The sequence below is a fragment of the Perna viridis genome, chromosome 8, assembly GCF_037379345.1.
Source record: "Perna viridis isolate PV_CMFRI_1.1 ecotype Kerala chromosome 8, ASM3737934v1, whole genome shotgun sequence".
Lineage (NCBI taxonomy): Eukaryota > Metazoa > Mollusca > Bivalvia > Mytilida > Mytilidae > Perna > Perna viridis.
The window spans coordinates 43,844,987-43,865,712 of record NC_142452.1 but is presented as its reverse complement, the minus strand read 5'-3'; the positions used below and the strand labels follow the sequence as shown (position 1 = coordinate 43,865,712).

Below are 20,726 nucleotides of genomic sequence, written 5' to 3'. Positions count from 1 at the left end.
GTGCACCGTGTTGGGAAAGATGCCACGTTCCTCGCACGTTAAAGAACCCTGCTGTGGTATTCAATAGGAGTAGGAACCATATGGCTCCGCCACAGGAGGTCAAATTGCCCGACCTTACCCATCCCCCCTTTTTCCAGTGGCAATCAAAATTTCTCGACCCTATTATCCTTGTGACCCATCCTTTCTTTTTTTCATTTCATGTTCATTTTATCATCCATTTCATGTTCATTGTCTGAATATAGCTGAAATACTGCTGCTCGGACGTTAAACCCCAACAAACAGTACACATAGACATTTAATAAAGAAATCTTTATTTCAACACTAACTTTGTTGCAACATCTAATTGTTCCCATGCATATATATTTTGTTTTTATGGCGATCATTTGCAGGTGTGCTTTTTAATTGTTCTGGCTAAACGATACGACCTTTAAAAATTGTCCTTTTTGAACAGTATTTATACTGAATTACCAACGAAACGCATTGCCTTCTTCTCCTTAAGTTTCTCCCTCCTCCATGAATTAACACTACATATTTGTTTGAATTGTCGTAGTTTGAAATAATACAGTGTATGAGCCGATCGGCGAATGTTGCTAGAAAAGCAAAGGCACCATTCTATCCTCCCAAGTTTGTTGTGTGTATTCTTTTAGTTAGTTTTTGTTATGTATGACATTTTTTCTTTGTTTGTTTTTGTCCCTGGATTATGAATGCACGTTTCGTTTTAATGATCGTGTCCTTATATCTACTAAATTAAAAAAATATTTATTATTGAAAGAGATATACATGTACATGTATGGTTGTAAGGCAACTATTTTCCTCTTTTTTTTTTTTTGTTATTAAACAAAGGCAGATTTTACAGTTTTGTAAAGAACGTAGCATTGAAGTTCTTCCCTGTATTTATGGTACGAAGGCTGTCATTTACTACCCTACCGAACGGACGGTCCAATTTTGGCAGGATTTACATTAATATTAATTTGATATTTATATTATTTAAGTAGATGTCTTTGTAAGAATCATGAATAATCTGAAAATGTGATACACCCCCAAAAAGGGTACATATTTTATTTTTGTAATTAAGTTGTTTTATGGGTCTGTATTGTGAATTGTGTAATAATTTATTCATATCAGCCTGCTTTTTATCAACATTAAAATCCAATAGATTCTATTGTATCTGAGTGTCATTTACAGAGTTATCTCCCTTAATTTTGAAATGTACAGTGCATCCTATATAATTTTTATCTCCTATGAAAAATTTACCTTACTTTCTGTTAACTATGAAATTTTAAACAAAATATCAAAAATAAAAATATGTAGGCTTTCCAACCATGAATCACATTTTGCATGCTTCTTAGCTGGAGTGCCACTTAAAAACAATAAAAAAATAAATGAAGAAAATGAATAGAAAAAGAAAAGAATTAAATATGAGTAATGAGACAAGGGTAATTGAAAACTGTAATTTAGAGAGAAATATGGAAAAGGAAAAACAAATATATAAAAACAGATAAGAGAAAAGATAATGAATAATGACATGCCAAATTGTGAATGTATATTTTGCATCAATATACATACATGTAGTACAATATGAACATATGTACAAAAACAGTAACTGATGCGCGAACTTTTTCGCTGAGTGTTAAACTACAGCGTATACGCTAATGTATTATGTTGTTTGATTGAACTAATTACCTTTAACCTTCTTAATATGTCTTGAAATAAGTACAATTTAAAACTGATATTTTGCGTTTTCGAAATTAAACTGCACACTTGACCATCAATTTATTTTTGACAAAATATGTATCATTATAGAATCAATTATTCCATATTGTTCTTGACGATGAGTCTTTCCCCAACATCAACTATAAATAAGGATGTTCCTGTCAATTTAGCGCAGTTCTCCGAGCAGTTAAGGATTATTCAAGGCAAGATACTTAAATGGAGTTAACATATCTTGTCAGTGACATGGTTTGGTTCAGATCAGAATCTGAAAACAATAATGTAATCAAATGTATTAATAAAATATTATCACCTTTTATTTAGATATGCATGCACATGTACATGTATTAATATCAGCAAGCTTTCATTTAGACCTTAACATTGTTAGATAATTTTTAATTAGTCATGTCATACAGGGTAAAAACGTTAATGTATTCAAGCCATTCTAAGAAGTTTCCTACCATTATATTTTTATCAAAGTAAATGTTTTATCCCAGTCAGAATTACTTTTGCTGTACCAATTTAATTTTATTGGCCAAGAACTTGAAGACAGCTGTATTTTGGGCTGAGAACAATAGTATAAAAGGTTTAATTAAATTTCGAAGGGTGTTGTTTGTCCTATAGAGATTTTATTATTTAAGAGGATTTTTGTATCATTTGAATCTTATTGTGTACATGTATGTCTAATCTAGCGAAAGTAACGTATACATGAAACCTTCCTCCGATATAACATGTACATATGTTTGTAATGCCTTGCATTAGATGTGGGGAAGAAATACCCAAATCCTGGCTTGTCAAGCTCTACTATATACTCTTTTTTTTTGTTGGGTTTCGGGGATTTTTGGTGAATGTGCGGAAGTGAAAATGTGTTATTTGCCGAATAACTACATGTACATGTATATACACATGATACATGTACATGTAAAATTATTTTCGTCTTTTTACAGAATTACACAGCATGCAACGTGACAAACAAAAGAAAATAATTGTATTTCGTTTATCAGTTGCTGCCGCCATATTTATGGTAGCCAGTTGTCTCCCTAATGAAGTAGCAGAGAAAGCAGCTAAAAGATCAATCAAACGAGACGGAGGCAAGACATGTTTGTTACAGAGGGTAAAGCACGATACGACTGTTACATTTTACAACGGGTTTAAGTTTATAATCAATAAACTATAAAAATCGGAATTATTAAACGATGGAATTGATGACTTAAACTAAGCTTCTTAATTTACACAGATGTGAACTTGCATTTCTGATGTTCTAGTTACTTGTTCTTGATTTCTTATTTGTGTGGTTATTTTACAATTAAGTCATCCCCTTTTTAACCTTATGATTACATTATAGTCTTTAATTCTACAGGATGTGATTCCGATGAGTTGGAATGTAACGACGGAACCTGCTACAATGCAGAATACCGATGCGACGCTTGGCCGGATTTTTTGTCCTTGTCTGTAAAAATCATGGATGAATTTCATTCAATAAATGGCCTTTTAATTATATTATTTGTTTTTGCGTCAAAAATTACCATTTGTCAGAGAAATTGGCAACAGTTAAATTTATCTAAACTAAACCTCCCCTTTTTGGACTTTAAAGATCCCATATTTTTGACGATCATAAACAATTTTATTAATTTTGTCCTGTTATAAAAATCTCGCAAGCAGCCAAAAGGCAGCGAACCCATGGGTCAATGTGAAATCACAGTCCTCATCACCATGGATAATAATTCGATACCATCAAAAATACAATTTTTACATACATACATACATTATATTAAGATTCTAATTTGATATAAAGAGGCTACAAAGTGTCTGATTTAGACAAGTGTTGGGATTTTTCAGAGCTTGATTTAGACAGGTTTCACAAGCATCAAGTATACAGGCAAATATTTGTCACGTGAAATTCACGTCAATCGAGATTCACATGAAATTAACGTGCATTTCACGTGAAATTCACATGACACAAATTCATACAAAAATATACGAAATAATATCAATAGCAGTTTTCATTATTGGGAAGCATTTGAAAAAAAAAACATTCTTATGATTATCAACTTAAAAGTCATCAATAGGTTAAAAGTGTATTTGTCTTGTCTTGTTATATACTACATGGAAGAAACGTCACTGTATCATTGTTTTTTTCATTTGTTTGATATAACCTGTAGTTCAAATCAATTTAAATACGGAAATAGAAATTGTGTGTACAAGGGATACATATGTAATGGTGACGACTACTGTGGAGATAATACCGACGAACGTTGTGGTGGTAATTATGATAGTTATAAGTAATAGTATTCTAAGTTGAAGCAAGTTCATAATTAAAAATCGATGAACATGATACAGGGACAAAGACTAGGGACAATGTTTGTTTGTTTGTTGGGGTTTAACGTCCGAGCAGCAATATTTCAGCTATATTCAGACGATGAACATGAAATTGATGATAAAATGAACATGAAATGATGAAATGAAAAAGGGATGGGAGACAAGGACAATGGGGTCGACAAATTTTGATCGCCACTGGAAATTGGGAGAGGTGGGTAGGGTCGGGTAATTTAGCCTCTTGTGGCGGAGCCATATGGTTCCTACTCCGGGAGAATACCATAGTAGGGTTCTTTAACGTGCGAGGAACGTGGCATCTTTCCCAACACGGTGCACCACTATGGTTTGCGGTCAGATTTTCCGTATTATAGCCTGACAACCCCAGCATGTAACACGCCAGGGGTACCCTATTCCACCACCTGGGGCACACATCCCAGTTGCTCTGTGGGCAGAGCGCCCTAGCCGCTGGCTAGGGTTCTGAGCACTATTTAGTCGCCTTTTACGACAAACCTAGCGCTGCTGCAGGCCTATTCTTTTAACACCCGGACCTAGACGGGGCAGGACTAGGGACAAAACGAACAATTAAATGCAAAACCTGTAACATAAAAAAGTGTATCATTGTTTTCTTACAGTATGTTGAACAATATTCAGATACATTATGAAATATAATAAAATATATTATGATATAATGGCAGATCCACGGGGATGATTCCGAGACGTTGAAACCTTTTCTGTAGGAAAATATTAATTCTTTGCCAAATTTAGGCCGAATAATCAATTGATAGCCTGAAACCAAACCATTTTATCATCATCTGGACAAGATTCCAATTTAAAAATGTTTCATCCTGCGCTTAAACATTCATGCAAATTCATTATTCGTGTAGTTCTAGTGTCTATGAAATAATGCAATTCAAATAAGGTGCGTTTTAGTTTACACTTCTACAATGTTTTGCTAGTGTTTAGTCCACGTGATACCGATGACGAATACCGATGCCTAGACAATGAATGCGTTTCCAGTAGCTAGGCTTGTGACGCATGGCCAGATTGCAGTTTGGGGAAGAGGATCTTGGTTGTGGACGTGAGTTTTAAACAAATTGTTTTTGTCAATATAAGATACTCTGTTTGCCAACGCTTTGTTTTCCTTTCTCTCTTATTAGAAAGTCTGACGAAGCATTGCTCTTAAAGCTACCGGGTTTAAAAAATAGCTTAACATTAATATTCACGTCCAGCTGAAGCCATATGATTAGTTATATTTTTCTACCGGTTCCATAAGAAAATGATCATTTGTATTTAAATAAACAAGGGTTATACATACATGTACTGATATTTGGCTGGAATAAAGATATTTGTCTTTCTTAATTGCAGAAAAAAGTGGGCTGTACCCTTTTCATGTTTATACATTGTATATCTATTATCAAATATTAAATTTAAGACTGTAATTGGAACTATTTCTGGTGCAGTAATGGAAACTGTGTTCACTATAGTTGGATATGTGATGGCGATAATGATTGTGGAGATGGTACAGATGAAAAAGGATGTTCAAGTAAGATGTTACTACTACATATACTTAATACAGATCATCTATCAATATTTTAAATGAACGGTGATTCCCTATCTTTTTCAATATTGGATCATTATACGTTTCTCCTTTAACATATATAATCCAGATTTGAAGAATTCTCTGTATAAAAATACTGAATAATATATATTTTAGACACACAAGCCTTCTTAAGTGCTTATCCACGTGAATTACAGTAATCTGGCATGTCTGGTCTTAATCCCTGGATTAATTCTTTTGAATCCGCTAGAATGTGGGTTCCCTTGATTACTCTTTGATGAATTCTTGCGTGAATACGTTTAAAAGATAGGTGACCTGCTAGGGGATCATTATGTAAGCACTCTAAAACTTGGTTCATATGAACATGTGGGAAAACATACCTCATACTTTTACTTCCTTTTTCCACTTACGATAAGGTGTACCAACAGCAAGAACTAGTCTGTCCCACTGATTCCAGTATGCTTTGTGGAAATTACCAGGTGTGAAATATCATGCCATTTTGGTTTACATACAGTACTCTATTATTCAATTGCATTGCTTATAATAAAATCATTAATTGTTACATTTAGAAGCCTCTCTCTCAAACTGGCCTTTAGGGTTTTAAAAGTTTTACAGCTAGGTAAGTAGTACGCCATGATCTTTTCGATTGGTGAATGAGCACCATATATACAATAGTTAAAATGTTTGACTGCCTGTATAATGTCTAATAGTTCTCGGCGAGTTAATCCATTCTGTCTCTCTCGTGTATTTGATGATTTCCTATAGTTTTTCAACTGAATGTTCTTTGCCATCATCGCCAATTTGTGTAAGTACTTCAGTAGTAACAGTACCACTGGCATCAGTTGCCAAGATAAATCCCTTTTCAAGAGAATGAGCACTAGACTTGAGGTAAGTGCTTATCTGGGAGAATTTATTACAATGATATAATCTTAGTCCCATTCGAAGACAACATTTTTCTCTTGGGGCCTCTGCAGTAACTTGACTAACTTAGCAAAGTCTTTTATGAAGCGCTCATAATATGAGCAAGTTTCTTGTTAGTTTTTTATATCATTCGAACTGGTTGGGGTAGGCCGTTTCTATCGCGGAAACATTTTAAAAATCAGTGGCAATTCCATTACTGTCAACAACATGTCCCAAGAAAGCGAGCTGTTTTTGAAATGAACTTCAGGTGCGACCTTAAGTCTAGCCTGACGGAGAGCATCATAAATTTGAGAGAATATTGCTTGTGGGACCTTTTCATTCGAGTATACCATTTCAATAACTGCTTGTGCAGCTGCTATCTGCAAAGCATTTTGGATATTTCTCAGACCTTTTTGATAATTTTCTTCCTTTAGAGTGACGTAGTCATTTTGCTCGACCTCAGGAAAATAACGACATAAAATGTCATTTATACCAACAACACATGTTGAAACAAATAAATGTTGTTCAATCTTCCTCATAATTGATTAAGCTCAATGTCAACCCATATTACATAAGATGTTACGCTGATGCAAAGTCTGTACCAAAGTATGTTTAAAATGTCTAAATCTGTCTCTTGTTTTTACTTGTACCTACCCAAAGAATCCGAGTTGTTTTACCCCGAATCATGTGTGCCATCTCGGTTATTTTACCCCCGTTTCCGTTAGTTTCGGGTCGTTTCGCCTCTACTTTCACCCTTTGGTTTTATTATATGAAAAATAAAAGCTGATAAATTATTCCACCCTTAATTTGTCAGTTATATTACCTTGTTAAATGGAAAACAAATCAGTTTTATATGTTGTAAATTAATTCTTAAATATCACAAGAACGCTTACGTTAACTCCGAACAATAGTTTTAATATTAAAGGAAATTTATGAAATTTATGTTGATAAGGTAATATTGAACACGCACTATTTGATTACCCATAGCCCCATTGCTCATCTTTATGTCTGAATATATATTAAAATTTTAAATGAACATTTCATGGAAACAGATTATTATATTTACAATGTTAAAGCGGTAATCAAAACTAAAAATATTCACTGCTAAAAGTGTCACATTTAAAAATCATGTGGTTTGCAACATATGATAAATAATTGATTGGAGGTCAATATAAAAATAGTATCATTATATGGTTATCATATGATGATCATATGATTACCATAAAATCTCTATACACGTATGTTGCACGTTTGTCTATATAACAGACAGACACTTTTCACATTCATCCATGCATTAACGAAAACATCAAAACAAAACATTGAAACAAAACAATGTAAATTTAAAACAATGATCATAAAATAACATACTTACAAAACAAATAATTTTTTTTTATAAAAAAAAATTATATTATCTATTGCGCACCAAATATTTGTATTGCCTACCCATGTTAAATTATCGTAAAGCTTGGAATTATTTTCTTGAGTATATATAGAATTATAAATATACAAATAAACGTCATGACAATACAAAAAAGACATACAAGAGAATGATAAATAACCCGTATTATAAACCTGAAAGATTGGAACTAAAGGTTACAGACCACCAATTCAACCAATGAGCATTTGGAACGTACGCAAAAATAGTCCTACGCAGAAATTACCCCTGTTCCTCATAGTGCTGTGAAAAAAGTTCTCAGCTCATTTAAAAAATTTAAACAGTTTCTGAAAGGAAAAACATTTCTGTACATTTTATAGGTGCATTTTGCTTCTTGTGATGTGAAGCCTAATCTCCATAATGATTTCTAAATATACCCCTATCTTGTGAAAACACTGGGATTTCCCATGCTATTTATAGACACTTCACTTCCGGTGACCAGTACTGCACTGCAAGTCTGCTAACCCCACATGCCATTCTGAGGATTGTGAGCTGACATATGTAGAATCATGCTGATATATAGTCCTCTGCAGGTTAAAGTTAAGGTAAAGTCCAGAGAAGCCATTGAATATTGTGAAATTAACATAGAAGCCTATGGGAAGTGGAATTAGTGGTTTTTAGCCTAAATGGTGAGATCAACGGAACCATCGATATATTTACGACAAACAGGGCACTTTTTGGTGCAATATAAGCACTCTTTACAAGATGCCGCGTGGGGACATGGCAGTAACACTAAACCAACTCTTCTCCGACAACATATCTTGCAGGTCAGTCTTAGCTTAAGTCTTTGGTTTTCTACCTGTAATTCGTTCAATTCTAAAAAAGGTTATAAACTGAATATTATAATAACGAATTTCCTTTCTATAAGTCAGTGAATTTGTACCATTGTTTGTATTTTCACTTTTACAAATTCATTGGCTGTAAATGAACTGTGTATTTGCAGGTGTCGGTGTAAGCATTGCAGATTTTTCTGAAGGCAAAAATAAACACTGCATATTTCGTAACGTTCTTAATAAAATTAGGTATCTCGGTTGTTTTAAATTAACTTTAGATAGAAAGCTTGATTGTTTTGCCTCATGTGGGTAGCTTTTTATATGTTCCTGATAAAACATGAAATTTGTAGCCTATGAAGTGATATTTAGTACCGTACATGTAATAAACAATGATTGGATGTACACAAAATAATAGCAGACGTAAAGTCGAGAGTGAACAGGCGTTATTATATCATTATATTATGTGAAAGGTTGTAGTGATAATGGTGTATGTCCGTGTATCTCCGCCGCGTGTTCTTATCTTTACTCTTTTGAAAGTGCTGAATGGCATTGATGAAACTTTCACGGATATTTTTATTAAATAATGCATCTCCTATTTTGTTTTCTATCTGAATGATTAAATCAATAATGTGGTTTTGTATATTATTTCTGAAGGATGAAAGCGGACGCATCACAGTATTTTTTTGTGTAATTTTTTCATGTTTAAGAAACATTTTGGTTTACGGAAGTATCCAGTCAGACGGAACAATAGAACATAGACCCAGCTGCCGATTTATGTACAGTGCCTGTATGAGATAAACTTCCCTTTTATGGGTTATTGGGCAATGGTGAATGGGGGGGGGTGAGACAATGGTGCATGACGAATAAGGAATGGGGGATGTGGCAATAGGGAATGGGGCATTGGGAATGGGGTATATGGATAGGGAAAAGGGAAATGGAGTGGGGGAATAATTCTGATTGGTCAATAAAAAAAGAATTGTTCTGCCTTTTTCCGCAAACAACGTACCTATCATAATTCTATGTCAGCAATTTCAGTAGTTTTTGTTTTAAAAGAAGCTTGTTTTAGAGTATTTTTGCAATGATTACAGGTGTGGCAGTTCATTATCATTGACATTTTGTTTTATATTTACCTGAAGTATATTTAATCTCTGGTCATTATTGATTAAAAATGTTCGTTCTCATACGATTTCTAAACATATGTCATTTTTTGAAAATTTGGATTGAAATAATTTTGTGTCGGAGGCAATCGCATGATTTTCATATCGACAAATTAAACATATTGAGCCATAATATCAAGACCAATTTAAAAACAAAAAATAAAATGTTGATACCCTTTCAATTCGCAATAATATGTCATTTGTTGCAACCCGGAAAAGGATAATGATATTGCCATTTTGGACCATTATTGAAAATAAAAATTTTTTGCATCCTTACAATCTGCAGAAATATGTCATTTTTGAGAATTTGATTGATTGATTCGTTTAACGCCCGAGTAGCAATATTTCAGTTATATTCAGGCGATAAACTTGAAATGAGATGATAAAATGAACGTGATATGATGATGAAATGAAACAAGGGATGGGACTCAAGGATTATGGGGTTCACAAATTTTGATTTCAACAAAAAAAAGGAAGGAATGGAGCATACAACCCAGTTGCTCTGTTGGCAGAGCACCTTGCCCCCGGCTAGGTTTCTGAGCTCTATTTAGTCGCCTTTTACGACAAGCTTAGCGGTGCTGCAGGCCCAATCTTTTGACACTAGGACCTGCACGGGGCATTTGAGAAATTAATGTGTCACACATATGATGATTATTTTGACAGAATTTACTTTGAAATATATGTATTAAAATCATCAACATAATACTGATTGAAAGTTTTAACAATTTAACGATAATTTTAGACTAATAGGTACATTAAAAGTGTTCGCACACATACACTTTGCAAAAATATGTCATTTTGAAATTGTTTTCCGAAATAAGAGTGTCGCAATCGCCAACCTATACTAATATTGCCATTTTTGATATTTTAAACAATAATTTTTTACCATTATTAAAGTTAAAATTGTTTGCATTCTTACAACCTGCCGAAATATTTCATTTTTGAGATATTGGACTGAAATTAATGTGCCACAGCCACATGTATGATACTTACATGTAGTTTTACAATTTTAACATTTTAAACAATAATGTAAGACCATAACGGTAATTTCAACTGTTCGCACTGATTTAATTTGCAAAATTATATCATTTTCAAGAAGTTAGTTGATATTGAGTTTAAACATTTTTTTTTTATTTTGTGGTACTGGGACTGAATATGTATAGATTTGGAAAAGTGTTTACTTATATCAAATTTGAAAACAAGAATATCCATTTTAAAAATTATTTTAGAAAATTCATTCACAATTTATTTATATATATATATATATATATATATATACATCCTAAAAATCTGTAATTGTTCAGCTGCCCTAAAGTAACATTTTTAGTCGCATGCATAATTTCAAAATGCCATAGAAAATTTATTTTTTTAATAATAAAACGAAATTTAAAAAAAGGCAAATATCCACGTTTTTAATGTTGTTTTATTCTGACGTCATGGTGACCTCATTCCCCAGCAATTGTTTAAGAAATACCAAGGACAAAATTGTGCTACAGAACACAACAGAACTAGTACGCAAATTCAAACAAAGAAATGAAGTATCATACATGGACAGAGGTACATTCTTTTTACATTTAAGTAATACTATGGTACTCAAAATCATAAATTTCAACATATTTTAAAAGAAAATAGAGTTTTACGAAATACGGCAACTTTTATTGAGTCTTACAAAATGTCACATATGCTCTTTTTCGCATTACGGCAATTAATGCAAAGTTCACGCCTTATTTTTATATTATTGCTACATTCCGTTTTCCAACAACAGCTGTTTTCTGAGTGTTATTTTTCTCACATTTTCATTAAGTCCTAGACTTTTAATTGCTGATTCTTATTACTCTTACAATAGCATATTTACAAATCCTACAAATTATCACAACGCCATAAAAATCACGTTTTCAATAACGGTAAAAGCGACGTTCCGTAAGTGTGGTTGGCGATTTTTTCGCATGAGTTTACACATAACAGCTACAATTCGCATTATCACGTTAGAATTTTATTCAAAACAACAATTAAAATGCGATATTGTCTTATTTTTTAAGAAAAAAAATCACCAGTGCGGTTTCGAAAATGTCATTCTTAGAGTAAAAGACACACATCTAGATTCACCATTAATTTCAATGTACATGTATGTTGCTGAAAGTTTTTGATTATAAAAATATTCGCAACTAGGCCTATAAAAAACCTTTTTTTTTATTTTTACCATCACAGTTTGCCTAGTGATAACGTTAATACACGGGTTCGGTGAAAAAAACTATCATGAGAAAGAAAGGATTTGGGGAAATGTTATATTAAATACACAGCACATCAACCATGGCAGGAACATTTATTTTGTGTTTCCTCCCCATGAAAACTTTCAACAGGAATGAGGCATCGACACAAATATTTTAAATATGTCTTTAGAAAAAGAAAGGACATGGGAATATGTCACAAATACAAAATTCACTTACAATAAAACAACGTTTATTTAAACACACTTGCAAATCAGTTTTTTAATTAGTAATACAACACTTTCCAGATACCTAACGAAAGTCTGTAATAATTAATATGGCGTCAGTACTTTGAAATTAGTCACTTGTCCTTCTGACGCCATATTGTTTTTCGGTTATTGGAGGTACCATGTTTGACCTGCGTCAATTTAAGCTATATTCAGACGATGAATATGAAATTGATGATAAAATAAACAAGGACAAATTTAGCCTTTTACGACAAGCTTAGCGCTGCTGCAGGCCTATTCTTTTAACACCCGGACCTGCACGGGGTCTAATTTTAGTGGGTTTTTATAGTGATTGAGGTGTCAACTCTACCTTCCTTCCATTACGCAAAGGAGTTTCCATCTCTTAATTTTACTCCTCCTACACCACTAAATGGAATTTAATGAAACTTTCATAGAATCTTTTAGTTACGAAAATTGGATATTTTGCATTTCAATAGAGTGGGTTACAGAATCACAGCGGCACACCCTACGAAGAAGTATTGGAGTGCTCCGGCATCGATTGCTGTTAAGTACCACATTTCGTTTTCTAGCCAATGCAAATACATTCATGACAAAACGATTTTGCTCTTTGGGCAATACCAATGTGCGTCCACTTATTTTCTAATAACCATCGTGAATTGTTGTTTTCCAGAAGATCTTTTAGGATCCTCTTTGAATTGAAACCATTGCTGGAGTAACAATTGCCGTGGTAGGACTGGAGACCCTCTTTAACAGCTGTGAGTATAGAAGTTTTGAAAGAGAATTTGTGGTACATTTTGCAGATCGAGCTATATAGCGTTGTTTGTATAGATTCGTGTGGAGTTTAGGTACCTAGTGTATAGACGGTAGATCACAACCATCTCTTTGGTACGAGAGACCAAAAGAGGATAGCACAGATTTATGGTTTTCCATCATTTCTTTTCTGGAGATTATAGTGGCAGTATAGGTCTTATACTGTTATTATTTTCTACGTCTACCTGTAATAATAAACATTGTATGTAATGCGTTTTGCAGACAAAAATGATGTTGTTCTGGAATTTTTCTGCTGGCAGGGCAACATATTTGTCATGTATTATAGACAATCTTCTTGCTACATTGAAGTCTTTGAAAACTAATGTGACAGTAGTATTTACAATCATCGACCAACTTAACACTTTCATACGTTTCAAACTTAAAGACCCCACTGCCTTCATTCACCTTGACTGTGATGAAAATAGGAAATACTCTTAACGCTTTACAATGCAGTAAAAACAAATATGCAAATACAATATACATATACATGCATATACACAATAAAAACTCATTGAAATAGATAGATAGGTAGATAGATAGATCTTTTTTTGGATCAATTAACTGCCCATGAGGGGCATGGTCGCATAAAACAACAGTTACATAATCGACATATTAAAATGACGAAGTGTGTAGTTTAATATAGCCAAGCATTTCAGTCTGTTTATAAAGTAGTAAGTATAAAATGATGTAAACACTTACATGTGTAGGTTGCCTTGAAGCAGACGATGCACAAAAATAAAAATGAGTCAAATACTAGTAGTCAAATATAGTTTTCAAAAGTTCAACAAAAAAATATATATATATAAACATATGTAATGCATGTACCTATAATATAAAATTCGGAAGTACGATGGTCGCGCTGTTCTGCGATGGTCAAGACACTGTGGCACGTTGAGTGTGTAACGCTAATACGCGTCAGTACGTAGATTTGTATATTGAGCAAAGACGCGGAATTATTGGGTTGGTATCCCATTCAACAATACAAAACATTTCACCGAAGTACAAACAGAGTACTATCATTAAAAAAAGAAGCCAGCGCAGTAAAATTTTGTTCTTTTTACTTATAATTTTCTACATTTCATTCAAGAAAATGACGCATGGCACACAAATCTAATTTTCAATTCAGCTTTTTCGAATGCCACTAAGTTACCAGTATTTGGCCAATCGGGAAACATAATTGCGATCAGGTAACTTGCGTTTCCATAGAAGAGCGCCTTTAAGGTTAAAGGGTAAAAAGCGAAACTATACCGACTGCACCGAAAAAAGCACCCAAGTGAAATGGCCAACACATTTCCGCGTTGCTATTGGCAGTTAACAATAATTTCTAACCATTGAAGTTCAGCGCGACAACTAACGCACTTCAGCGTATCACACTTCCACGCTCATTAGAAAGCTACTACTCTCTATAATTGTGTTTGAACATACAAAAGTTTATTTGAAGTACGCTATTTGAACAAAAAAAATAATAATAATGCTAATAAAAGGTGAAATTGGAAAGAATATAAAATTCCGAAAATTCCCCTTTTTGTTATTAAAAACTCATTACTGCCAAAATGAAACTGAGAAATATGCGCCTGAAATTTGCAGATATGTTAGAAGAGTAATAAAGGCAACCAAGGTTATAGCGGTAATCAAAAGAATGTATTCCAGGGACAAAGACCAGACATGGAAAACAGACACGCACAACGAAGAACATAGAGTAAACTAAAATCATACATACAAAGTAACAAAAGCAAATGAGCAACTCGGAGTCCACTAAAAACTGGGAGCATGGACCAGGTGCACCGGTGGGAAACATCAATATTTAAAACGACAGTATCCAACAAGTCTATTGTATACCGTAAATAAGCCAAAAAATATCATTGTTTCATGTTCATGGGTAGGAAGGCAATCTTTATTACCTGGGCTCATTTGAAAGCTACATGTATGAAACTATATAAATGCATTGTATCACACAAAAGCTTCTTTAAACTACGGTATTTTGAAAAAATACAATAACGGTGATATCGGAGAAATTCTGAAAATTCCCTTTTTTTCGATTTTGAAGTAATCATAACTCCCAACAGAAAATCTAGGCGCCTGAATTGATCAAATATGTTGAGTACATCAATATCTTAATTATAAATGCTAAAATATAAATTTTACAGTATCGGTATGCTTTGACCAGTTTTCTAGGGGTACGGGTAATATTTTGAACATTTTAAAATAATGTTTTCTTGAAAATTAGTTTTTCGTGTAGAAAAATAAATCATGTATCGATTTCTACCAAATTTGAAACGTTTTAGTTGAGCAATAACTTATGAAAACTTATCGAAATTATGCGACTTTTTACAGGAAATCAAAAATTCCATTTTTTGCAGAAGTGTTATTTGTTATAATACTAAACAGATAATACCAAATATGCAAATTTTACTGAATCATAAACACTATGAAAGCGATATTTCGGTGGAGTAGAGGTATTTGTTTTCATTTTACCTCAAAACCCAGGTGTTAGCGCAACTTTCCTGATACCATTGTAAAGCTGAGACATTGGGCTACACGATACTACCTATTTATGTCAATTGACTTCGCTTTGTAGAAAGTAGAAGTTTGAAGATTCAAAACTCGGGAAAAAATTGCCTCAACGAGGTATAATAAGTAGCAAAAAAATATAAAGTGCTTAAATTTATTTTTTGGCGACAATATCATCGTAAATTGGAGGTATAAGAATGGATAAAAAATCATATTTTGGTTGATGAGTTGAGGGGCGTGTTTTTGCAACTCAATGCCATACTGCCAGACATTATCTTTTGTTCTTAAGAAAGTTTTTAGTGTTCCTCAAAACAATAATTATGGCAATATTTCAACCGATTGTTTCCTATAGATTGTTATCACAGAGTAAGCGTCTACTGCCGCATACTTGCCTACTTGTCGATGAAAAGGAAATCCTTTAGTGCGTCAAGTCTTCCTTATCAGTAAAAGGCCTTTACCAATCTACGACCTCTTCAGTGCCTTATCGCGTCAGCAATAGGAAACTTTGTTCAAACCCTACAGGATCTTGGAGTAGCAAATACCCTACAGATGCAACGTATAGGCCCAACGGCGTATTGCAAAGCCTGCCACTCATCAACCTTGCCAAAGTTATGAGTGAATAATTATTATATCACTGCCTTGTAATACACTATATAGTCAAAGCCCAAGACAAAAAACAGAACAATACCGGAAGCAGGGTAAACACACTCACCTACGGCAAGTACAGCCCACAGAGAAAATTCAGTCCACCCAATGCATTGGGCTTACAACATCATATTGTAGAAAAACCTGCAAGAAACTCCAGTACTAGGGACCTAAGAGTAAACTCCAGCCAATCTGGTGTCAACATAAACATTAAAATGCGAATTGGTGTTTGTTCTGTCCCCTAATTCAATGTTAAAAATAGTACAAGTTACTAGTCAGACGTTACAATCTATAACCAACGACGGTACAGTCATTCAACATTTATAATTAGATCATTAAGATAATTACATACATGGAGTTGCCCTAGTAATATTTTAAGAGAAAGCAGACACAATTATGAAATGGAAACCAATCATGCAATAAACGTCTGCTTCAATATCAAATATTCCAAACTCAACATGATACAAATTTATGCACTGACGAATGATATGGCAAGCCAATGTGGACAAAAATCAATATTTTGTAATATTAGAAAATGAATTTTTAATATTACAAAATCATTATTTAATATTAGAAATTCATTTTGTAATATTAAAAATTCATTTTCTACTATTGTAAATTCCTGATTTAGTAATATTATAAAATATCACACATTTTGTAGTATTACAAATTAAATTTGTAATATTACAAAATGATTTTCTAATATTAAAAAATCGCAACTGAATACGACAAATCCATCTTCTAATATTAGAAAAATACTTTCTCATATTAAAAAAAAAAGTTTTTTAATATTATAAATTCAATTGAATTTTTCATATTAGAAAAGTGTTTTGTGATATTAGAAATCTGATTTGTAATATTAGAAAATGAATATGTAATATTAAAAAAATCATTTTTTAATATTAAAAAACACTTATTTTTTCATGTTATAAATTCATTTTCTAATATCAAAAATTCATTTTCTAATATTACAAATGCCTGATTTAGTAATATTATAAAATATCACACATTTTGTTATATTACAAATCGAATTTGTAATATTAGAAAATGAATTTGTAATATTAGAAAATAAATTTGTAATATTGGAAAATCAGTCACATTTTTTAAAATTCCCGGAAGTAACAAAAAGTGACCGTCCTTACGAAGAAAATTCATCATTTCCTTCAATTAAACATATAAAAAATATAGGTTAAGATTACGTTTCAGTAAAAATAAATTCATCTTTTCTGATAGTTTTCAAGTCTTTTTCTAATTTGTTTTACTTATTTAAACAAGTGAATGTTATGTTTACAAAAACTTGGGGAAACACGTGGATGTACGTACGTTTATCTCCGCTGTTCCACTGTTGCTGTTGTCAAGACCCTAACCCGCCTCGAAAAAATATAACTCCAATTATATTATCAAAATCGAAGCATAGCTTTTCTAAGATACGAAAAGCAATTATTTTCTTGTTTGGAATTTGCAGCTGTCGTCTGATTTTTGTTTACGTCACATGATGTGTAAAATATTCCCACCATCCGTGGAGAACTGTAATATTTCCGGTATCTGTACAGATTGATCTGACCGGCCAAAACTGAAATGGATGAGATGCCCTTAAGGGATAAAAAATGTATTGCAAAATGCTATAAAATATTAACTATTTTGAGAACGAGGGGAAGGAGGGCTATGGGGTTGGAATTTTTGGGGGAAAATGTTCAAGTTATTCATTAATTGTAACGAAAACATTTATTGACATGATAGCTTTTTCAAATAGAAATATTGATTTTGCTTTGCTGCGTAAATATAAAAATACATTGTGTATTGCATTTTCAAAGCAAACATTTTCATCCGGGTCGACCCCCCCCCCGTAATGTCCTTTATTATTTGTACGAGTCTCGCACAGACATTGGCGATAAATGTATGGTAAAGCTCACGGTGCTCGCTGATTTAGGCAATGCCTACCCCGTATTAAAATGTATGCAAGATAATAAAATGAGTACAAGATAATAAAATGAATACAAAATAATCACAATGACTTCAAAATATTCGGTAACTGAAACGTTACATACACTCTTCATGGGTTTTAAAGTAATAAGTACTGCAATCAGTAAATTAAATGAATATCAGGTTGACGATCTTGATTTTCACAATCGGTTACGCATTTTTTTCTGGATCAATGTATGCCACAATATGCATCCAATGCTTCTGTATAGTAGACACTGAAGTAGTCAGTTATTTTGAAAATTGAACGCATGCTTTTATTTACCGATCAATTAGAACAGTAATTTGAGATACGATGAAGGTGTACTGACATTATTGCAACCAAGATGAGCGGTGGGTATTGTTAATACAAAGTAAACAAGCAAAGAATAAGAGTTGGCATATGCTTAGTTTACACACTGCAATCATTTAAATCGGTACTGAATTATCAAATTCACATTTTTTTTCGCTCCCGCTACATGTATTAATTCATTAATTATCATACATTATACATGTAACAAGTACACGTATGCCATCTCAATATTTAATTTTATTACCATTGCTAGATTAAAAGATTAACACAAACCAGCTTGTATATCGAAAGTTTATATTTAGTTTCTTAAAACTAATTTCTTAAGTAAAAAGAACGAATAGAATTTGACCAGAGTTGTTATATAAAAGGACAATCAGGTAAGAAATAGGATAATGTATGATTATGATAACTTATGTAAATATTCTATAATTAGTAAAGATTTATTAATGTGTCACATATGTCATATTTGCACTTTGTTGATAAAGTCTACTTTATCATCTCACGAATCCGAATATCTAAAGTAATATGATGAATAGGTTCTCTACATTATTAAAGAAGTAAGATTTTTCCATTTATGTATAATTTCTATATCACTGATTTAATCACGACTAGTGACTTGTTTCTATGTGATTTTATTTTGATCTTAAGTATTTCATGTGTTTTATTTAGCCAGCTAGCGATATTGAATTTCTTTTATTTCAGATTTAAAACCACATTTCATTGATCTGGCAATTATTACTTAAAACACCTCGACCACTAACACCATCTTATTTGACTTGCGATTATCACTTCAACCGACCTTCTCTAAGGGAGAATACGTTTTTCTTGTAATGGCTTCTTTCGTCAGCTTATTTTATGTTTGCCTCATCATTATCACATTATCACATTAATTAAAATTTTGGTAAAAACAAAGTTTCATATATATATATATATATATATATATATATATAGAAGGGTCTGAAAAATTCCCAACGATGTTAGAACTGTCTAATTTGCGAAGCAGATTTTTGTCGTTCCCTCCGCAGGACTCGAACTCGTACCGCTGTGACATCTATGGCAACACCGCCTGCACTAAGTCCAGCGTCCTAGACCACTCGGCCAGTTAGGCTATATAAAAATATAGCTTTCGCTGGCCGGGTGATTCCTCCTCGTAGGATTAATCTAGGGCTGTAACTTAGTACACGAGGTATGGTAGTACGGGACGTATATAACACCTAGATGAACTGCAGGCGGTGTTGCCATAGATGTCACAGCGGTACGAGTTCGAGTCCCGCGGAGGGAACGACAAAAATTTGCTTCGTCTCAGAATGTGACGACTCTATTCGCTACACTGCTCCATCGGGTCAAATTGATACAGGGAAGATAACGTAAACTTATAAACGTAAATATATATATATATATATATATTTTCAAGGAAAAATGTATATAAAAAAGGTATGATGAATTGGAAATCATTTCACATGAATTGTTATAAGCATCCTAAATCGTTATTTATTTCTTAGCAAGCCAATTCATTATGTTTAAATTGTTTTGGTACTGAGACGTCATAAACATCCACTCCTCGATTTAAATAATTCCCTACCAGTTGATAACCGGAAGTGCATTTTAGGCCTAAAATGTCCTCTGCCTTAATCAGTGACCCTCAGTAATTTTTTTGTTATATTTTCCCGCAATTTCCCACAATTTCTTTATTCCGATTACACTTACCCACTAAAACATTTTTTTGTCAGTTTTAAGCATTGACATCTACAAACAGTAATGGAAACTTAAATATTAAAACGTAGCAGCTTTGGTTGTTTTATTTCCGAAAATGGCACAACTTGAACAAACCGTAATTTGAACAGCGTAATAATGTTTATGTAGTCGCTGGAAGAAAGTAATGCTATTTGTAAAAGTAAAGTTCTCCAACAACACAACATGCAACACTTGCTCGGCTACTAGATACATTAACGCCTTGCACTAGGAGGGGGTACGTTATTGTATCTATTGAACACCCTGAATATGATGTGTCGATGATTCAAGCCAGTCACGGATAGATGCTTACTTTCATTGCAATGTACATGTAAATGTAGGCTACATGATATAGGAAATATTGTCCTTGAATTTCCGACACAACAGTGTAACCAAAATAATGACCTGGGGGCGGATTTAGATTTAGAGATTTAGAAATGGGATTCCAAACTA

The 20,726-nt window shown here is 33.0% G+C and overlaps 1 pseudogene across 1 annotated transcript in view; it reads left to right on the top strand.

Moving 5' to 3' along the window:
• The first annotated feature begins 1,831 nt into the window (after positions 1 to 1,831).
• Positions 1,832 to 20,726, top strand: part of LOC148610658 (peroxidase-like protein) — a 36,618-nt pseudogene continuing 17,723 nt past the window's right edge. Inside the window, exons 1-4 of the transcript XR_015914835.1 lie at positions 1,832 to 1,916; positions 2,658 to 2,824; positions 5,459 to 5,569; positions 7,035 to 7,090. The product of XR_015914835.1 is annotated as a peroxidase-like protein (transcript). The remainder of the gene's footprint in view (positions 1,917 to 2,657; positions 2,825 to 5,458; positions 5,570 to 7,034; positions 7,091 to 20,726) is intronic.